The 6,474-nt window shown below is 50.1% G+C and overlaps 1 protein-coding gene across 2 annotated transcripts in view; it reads left to right on the top strand.

Annotated features, from left to right (window-relative positions):
• Positions 1-2,220: 2,220 nt before the first annotated feature.
• CHRDL2 (chordin like 2) overlaps positions 2,221-6,474 on the top strand; it is a 32,139-nt gene continuing 27,885 nt past the window's right edge. Inside the window, exon 1 of one of the 2 annotated variants that reach the window (XM_085536606.1) lies at positions 2,221-2,439. The gene's annotated coding sequence lies outside the window, so the exon portion shown is untranslated. The remainder of the gene's footprint in view (positions 2,440-6,474) is intronic. The other variant, XM_015852670.3, reaches the window with a different exon arrangement.

Raw genomic sequence — 6,474 nt, 5'->3', positions numbered from 1 at the left:
AGCATGATGCTGCATGGATGGATCTGACCAGCTGGCTGTGAAGGACACTTGGTGTATGGAACTTCAGATCCGTGCTATATCACGCACCAGAGGTGCAGTGGACTCATGGAAAATGAGGCTGGCCAGGTCCTGGAAGAGCTGTTTGCTCATCCTTCTTCCCCGCAGAGGGATCAGCTCAGCCTGAGTCACTCCTGAGCAATGCTTGTTCATCCTGTTCTGATAAACTTCCATTGCTGGCAGCACACCTCCCCCCGGGGGCGGCTGTCCCAGCCTATCCCTATCACCAGAAAACTTTTTCCTTTATGACATGTAAATCTCCTGTAATTCACTGGCCTTCCTCCTGCCTTAGGCAAGTAACGGGAGCCCAGACTGTGAGCTGCTTTGTGCATCTGCTCCCTGAGTTTAGTGTCCTGCTGGGACAGAGTGAAGATAAGATCCCAGGGAAAGGGGCTGTGTCACGCTCATGGTTTTCCCTCTCCTGTGCCAGAGACATGAGGGAGGAAACAAGCTGTATCCCATATGAATCATTAGAAAGACCCTTGGCACAGCTGTGGCCTGGAGCAGTGAGTTCCTTCCCACCTGCAGGATCAGTTTTGGGGTGGAACTGGGGTTCCTGAGGTCTGTTCTCCCAAGCAGTTTGGATGTGGCCATGAATGAGGCCATGAGCTTGTGAGCTCAGACCCTTTGTGTCTGGACTGTAAAGGTGAGGAATCCATGCCGGCCTCCTCACCACTGCTCTTCCACTATCTGTTCTGTTGCATGCATTGGATCAAGTCTGTTGTCCCTCTTCTTCTCTCTTGGACTACAGCAGAAGGCACAAGGCACTTGGGAACAGGTTTGAATATGGGCAACAGCTCTGTCTCCTTTGTCCTCTCCTTAATTTTGGGGTGTGAGGGGGTTTGGGCAAGCCATTGCTGTAGGGTTTGTGTTATTCATCTCCCAGAGGGTCAATGATATGCCAAGGTTTCCAAGGGAAGATTCATCAGTTCTAAGATCTTGGGAGATGAATTAACAGGGGAAAAAAAAAGAAGGGGATAAATCATCCCTGTCACGTTAGCCTGAAACTCCTCCCGCTGTGAGTTTGCCCTTTCCCACAGCAGCTCTGGGGCTGAGGATGTGCTGTTAGGATGCACACAGGGAGGAGGAGCATCTCTTTCTTCTCTTGGACTGGGGAGGAGGGGACATGGATCCATTCACACTTTGTGATGTGCTCTTGTGCCCTAGGAATATGGGGAAGGGAGAGGCTTTGTGAGGCTTCAGGGAGATGTTCTGTTCATCAGTGGGGACTTTGAAGCTTTACCAGAGGCTCAGTCCCAATGTTAAGCGTCTCTGAATTTCTCTCCCTTAAATTTTAGTGCTTGATTTGTCCCTCCTGCTGTGATTTCTCCTCCTGTTGATATCCTGCCTGAAACAAGTATTGCTTTCTATTACATAATCACCCTACGTTATAATTCAGGTTGGATATTAGGAAAAATTACTTCTCAGAAAAGGCTGGTCAGGCTCTGGAATGGGCTGCCCAGGGAGTGGGGGAGTCGCCATCCCTGGAGGGGTTCAAGAAACATTTAGATGTGTTACAAAGAGACAAATACTGGGGTTATCCTGGGACTCAGTGGATGGTTGGGATGGATGGAGGTGTTTTCTAACCTTGGTGTTTCTGTGATAATCAGTTCTAAAGGTTCTAAAGGCAAAGAAAACTGAAGAGAAGCATTTGTGCCAGGGCTGGGAGGGAAAGATAAAGGAAGAAGGAAATGGAAAGGCCATCTTGAATATCTGTGTGCACGTGGGGTCAGCAGGGCCTAGTACCCACCACGTACATGACATCATAGGATCATAGAACTATACAACGATGGAATCATAGAATCATCAAGGTTAGGAAAGACCGCTAAGATCCCCAACCCATCCCCATTGCGCCCACTCAGCGCCACTTCTACTCTTTTCTCATTGCACTGTTGCATTTTAAAGCAAATCTTAGGTTCAGAACGCCTCTCCAAAAGAACTTTGTTTATCCCTTGGAGAAGGAGCTGGTGCAGAGGACTGCAGCGTGTCCAGCTTTATCGTGAGCTCATCACAGCTCCCTTAAAACCCATCCATTTCCACTGGGTCGGTGCTCACAGCAGCACCCCTATATTGCCTGTGTGCAGAGGAGGAGGCTCAGAGAAAACCAGCGGAGGCACAGCCTTTGTACTGGTTGCTATGGAAATCTCTTGTGTTTCTTTTCTGCTTCTTTTCATCTATTTACCGCGGCACTAAAACAATTTGTCTTTCTGGCCTCTTTCAATTCAAGCATCAGCTCCCTCTCTGGTGAAGACCTATGGCCAACCTGGACAGCAGAGATGGCTGCAGGGGTGGGGGTGAAGCCCTACACCTTTGGGCCTGCTCAGAAGACTTGCTGCTGGGGAGAGCAAGGAGAGATCTCTGCTCAAGAAACAGCTGAGAGTGGTTGGTTTCTGCTATGCTGCTTTTGCTGTGTGGCTTTTCCTAATGGGGCCGTATGGGGGGAGAAGATGGGGCTGCTGGGTTCTTGCTGAGGACTCCCGTCTGCTTCTTGCTCTCCTATCCACAATTCTGGTCTTTAATCATCTCTATGTCAAATGACAAAAGGGATATGAGTGCACTGATCCTCTTTGTTGTGGGCATCCACACAACGCTGGTCCGCAGTAAAGGTAAGTGATAGGAAGCCAAAAGATCCTCGTGGCTCTGTGGATCCGTATGGCGACAGGAAGGAAGCATTGCTTTGGTGCTGGGACCAGGCATGGTCCAGAAGTTGTCCCTGCTGGATGGAGGGAGACAAGGAGTGTTATTTCTGTGGGTCATCCTGGAGATGGGAAGGAGCAGAGCACCTGGGAAGAGGATGCACACCCACCACGCAAAGCTTTAGCTCTCTGCAGAGGTTCAAGCAACAGAGGTTGGGATCTGGAAAGGAGTCTTTGCTGGAATCCCCACGTTGCTGCTGCACACCCAACCTGGCCTCAGCAGGATTTGCTTTCTAAGTCTTCAGCCTCCAAGCAAAGCCGCTGCGATTTGGGATGTGCGGAGCTCAGTGCTGGCCTGCAGAGGGTATCCTAAGCCTGTGCATGGCTCCAGCCTCACGTCCTGCCACCCATCCCATCCCATTCCATTCCTGACAGGGAACTTTTCTTTGCTTCTCACCTCTCCCGAGGAGCTGGCAGCGTTTTGCTGCTGTCACTTTGTGGTTCTCCCAGTGAGGCTGTCAGCTATGGCATCACTCATCCACAGTGCAGGGGGGGGGATGCTCTGCAGTAGAGATGAGAGATATAGACAACTTTCCCAGCTTCCCTCTCTGTCCTTAACCATTGTGCTTCCTTCTACCCCTTGGCTCATCCTCGTGTCTCTGACCCTTCTCTGTGTCCTGCTGCTCAGCCTCTCTGCTCCTTGCCTTGGACAAACCACCCCACTGCTTGTGCTCCATGAGGTTTTACTCTGCTGCCTCTCTTTGCCCTCATTTAGTCATTGATCTCCATCTCTGGAGGGAAATCTCTGCTCTTCCTCCCTGTCATCTCTCCATAGGTTTTCCCTGTGACTACCTCAAGCCCTTAGAGATGTGGATTTAGGGCTCTTAAAAGTTCCCCAGCACTCAGAGTTGCTCTAAAACTACCCTTGTGGCTGTCTGCATGGGGAATAACCATTCCCAAACTCTGGTAAGCCATTGCTGGCCTGTTCTGTTGAGGATTTTGACCAGATCCTGTTGCATGCCCACAAATCCCTTGGGAACACGGCTGAGCTATGAAGAAAAGCATTACCTCCAGCACCCTGGGCTGCAGGTGTTATATCTCCTGCAGTTGTTGTTACATCACTGTCGGGTGATAAATGTGAAGGCTGCTCCTCCCATCCCTGGGTTGTGAATCAGGAGAGGAATGGTGAAAAATATGGATTTTGCTCAGTTTATCTCTACTTAGTAGAGTATGACAGAGAGGCATCATCCCATTCCACCCCTTCTAGTGGAAGGACTTCATCTCCATTGGCTACAGATGAGGAAAGTAGACCTTGAATCATAGAACCACAGAATATCTTGAGTTGGAAGGGACTCATAAGGATCACTGGGTCCAACCTCTAGCATGCCAGTGTCAGACTGTAGAGTCATTTGAGTTGGAAGGGACCCACAAAAGACATCAAAGATGAATCAATTCCATCAAATGCATGCCGGACATTAATTACGTGATCACTAGTTATCAAAGGGGATGAGTAAAACCTGTGGAGCTACATGAGGGATCTCACCTCTGCTCTGTGCAGCCCTGGGTTTGGGTGTCAGCCTTCCCAATGGCTGCAGTTTATTGAACCCCAGAGTCTCAGTGTGGTTCGGTTGGAATGGACCTCAAAGCCCACCCAACCCCACCTCCTCCATGGGCAAGGGCTCCTTCCACAGCCCAATGCCCACAGCCCCATCCAAGGCACTGCCAGGGGTGGGCACTCACAGCTCTGGGCTGCCAGAGCCTCAATGTGAAGAATGTCTTCCTAGTGTCTTATCTAAGTGTACTCTGTTTATTTGAAAGCCATTAGCCTTTATGGTGTAGCTATACTACCTCTGGGTGATGTTTCCTTGCTCAATGAAAGGAACTTGCTGCTGGCTTGGGTGGCTGAGGGTCAGTAGTGTGGGCTGGCCATGGGATTTCAGTGTGGTGGCTGCTTAGGGATGGCCAACACTGAGGATTTATGCCTGTATTCCTCACAGTGGTCAGAAAGAACAGTGCGTTTTAGCAGCATCTCCTCCACCCCTGGGTCAGGGCTTGCTCCTGCTTCTTTGCAGCCAGATTTCTTCACATCCAGCAGGTTTCCAGTCCCATTGCCCACTGCTGGCAGCTCTCACCCATGTGGTTGTCTTGGCCCACGATTCCAGGCTGCAAACTTCCAGCTCCCGCAGCCCCGCCAGCTTGCTGTCCTGCCACGAGGTTTGCATGGCACGGGATGTTGTTGGAGCCCAAGCTGTTTATTCAGGGGTTGGTAGGAGAATCTCAGTTTTCATTCGGAAAACAAAAAGGAATTGCCCAGAAAACATGAAGTGAGTTGGACCTAAAGGCTCAGGAACCAGAAGGCAAATAGAAAGGACCCAGTTCTTATTATTTGCAAGCCAATACCCTGGTTTTGGAGCCCGCTTCATGATCGCAGATGGATTGATGTTGGCAGAGTCAAGCTGTCCGCCAGATTCCTTCATAGATTAAGATAAAGAGCCTCGCTTTTTTTTCTTTGCCAAAGGATGAATGTATTCTTTATGAGATGTAAGAGAGATGTAACACAGCACCTTGCTCCCCACAAGCCTGGCCTTTATTTCCTGGGTCCACACTTAGGACATGGCTGAACGTTCCCATAAGTTTCAGCCCTGATGCAAGGCCAGGATCTACAGTCCTGGATTCAGAGGTTGCTGCTGCAGCAGAGATGCAAAATAACTTCATTGATCCAGGCTTCACATCCCCATTTTTCTCTGCCCTTCCATAGCCACATGTGGACCTGTGCTACAAATGTGCCTTTCAGGTCTGCCTTGTGCAAGGGAAGAGCTGGGTGAGGAGGTACCTCTCAGCCTGGGGTAGGCTGGAAGGAGCTTGCTATTTATCCCAAACTCTTTAATGCTGTGGTTGTGTGATGTGTGTTGGCTAAATCCATTTGGCTGGGATAAATCTACACTGTGCAGAAGCAGGGCAGACAGAAAGACAGTGAGAAAATGTGGGTTCTTCAATCACATCCCCATCCCAAACCTGCATGGATGCTGCAAGGCTTCTACCCCAGCACTCTGAGCCACATGGATGGGCTCTGGATTGCTCTAACAATCAGCTCTTGTAACCCACCAGGGACCTCTGGATCCAGAACGCAGGCATTCTGCTGGCAGCTCTAAAACCCAGCCCTGTATTTTGTCTTGAAGGTGTGTGGTCGTGTCAGGATCCCTCCGGTCAGCCATGAAATCCAACAGCAGCTGCACTGTGCTTCCTGCAGGCGGATGGTGCCAGACAGAAGGTGCCTGGCTTACAGCTCCTGTGTTCTCGATCCTTCATCAGCGCCGTGCTCACAGCCCACAGGGGAGGGCAGTGAATAGTGAGGTGATATTAGTTTTAATGCTCTTTCGTAAACAAGTCGACCCGTGACCATCCCTACAGCCACCCATCTCTGCCTCCAGCTCTGTGCTCTTTCAGGGTCACAATATTCCCAAGCTGAGGTGGGGTGAGGATCCTCTGCTTCTGCTTTGCTGCAGTTCACAGTTGCCAACTTCCTACAGAGAGATGCATCCAGCTGTGTCCAAAGTGCAGTAATGCATCATGGCTTGTCCGCATAAGCACAAACGGGAAGTACCAAAGCTGATGATTTAAGCTGTAATTAAAACAGGTTTGTTATTACAAAGGAGATTTCCTATTCTCACAGCCAGCTCTGGGAATAGGCACCTGCAGCCAGGGTTTGGTACAGGGGATGGCGTTGGGCTCCTGGGACAGGGCTGGAGATAGAAGGGAGATGGCAAGAAAAGCTTTTGTT

This window comes from Coturnix japonica, chromosome 1, assembly GCF_054131305.1.
Source record: "Coturnix japonica strain WE chromosome 1, WE-NBRP24, whole genome shotgun sequence".
NCBI classification, from domain to species: domain Eukaryota; kingdom Metazoa; phylum Chordata; class Aves; order Galliformes; family Phasianidae; genus Coturnix; species Coturnix japonica.
The sequence above is the reverse complement of the archived record's forward strand: the minus strand, read 5'-3'. Positions and strand labels throughout refer to the sequence as shown.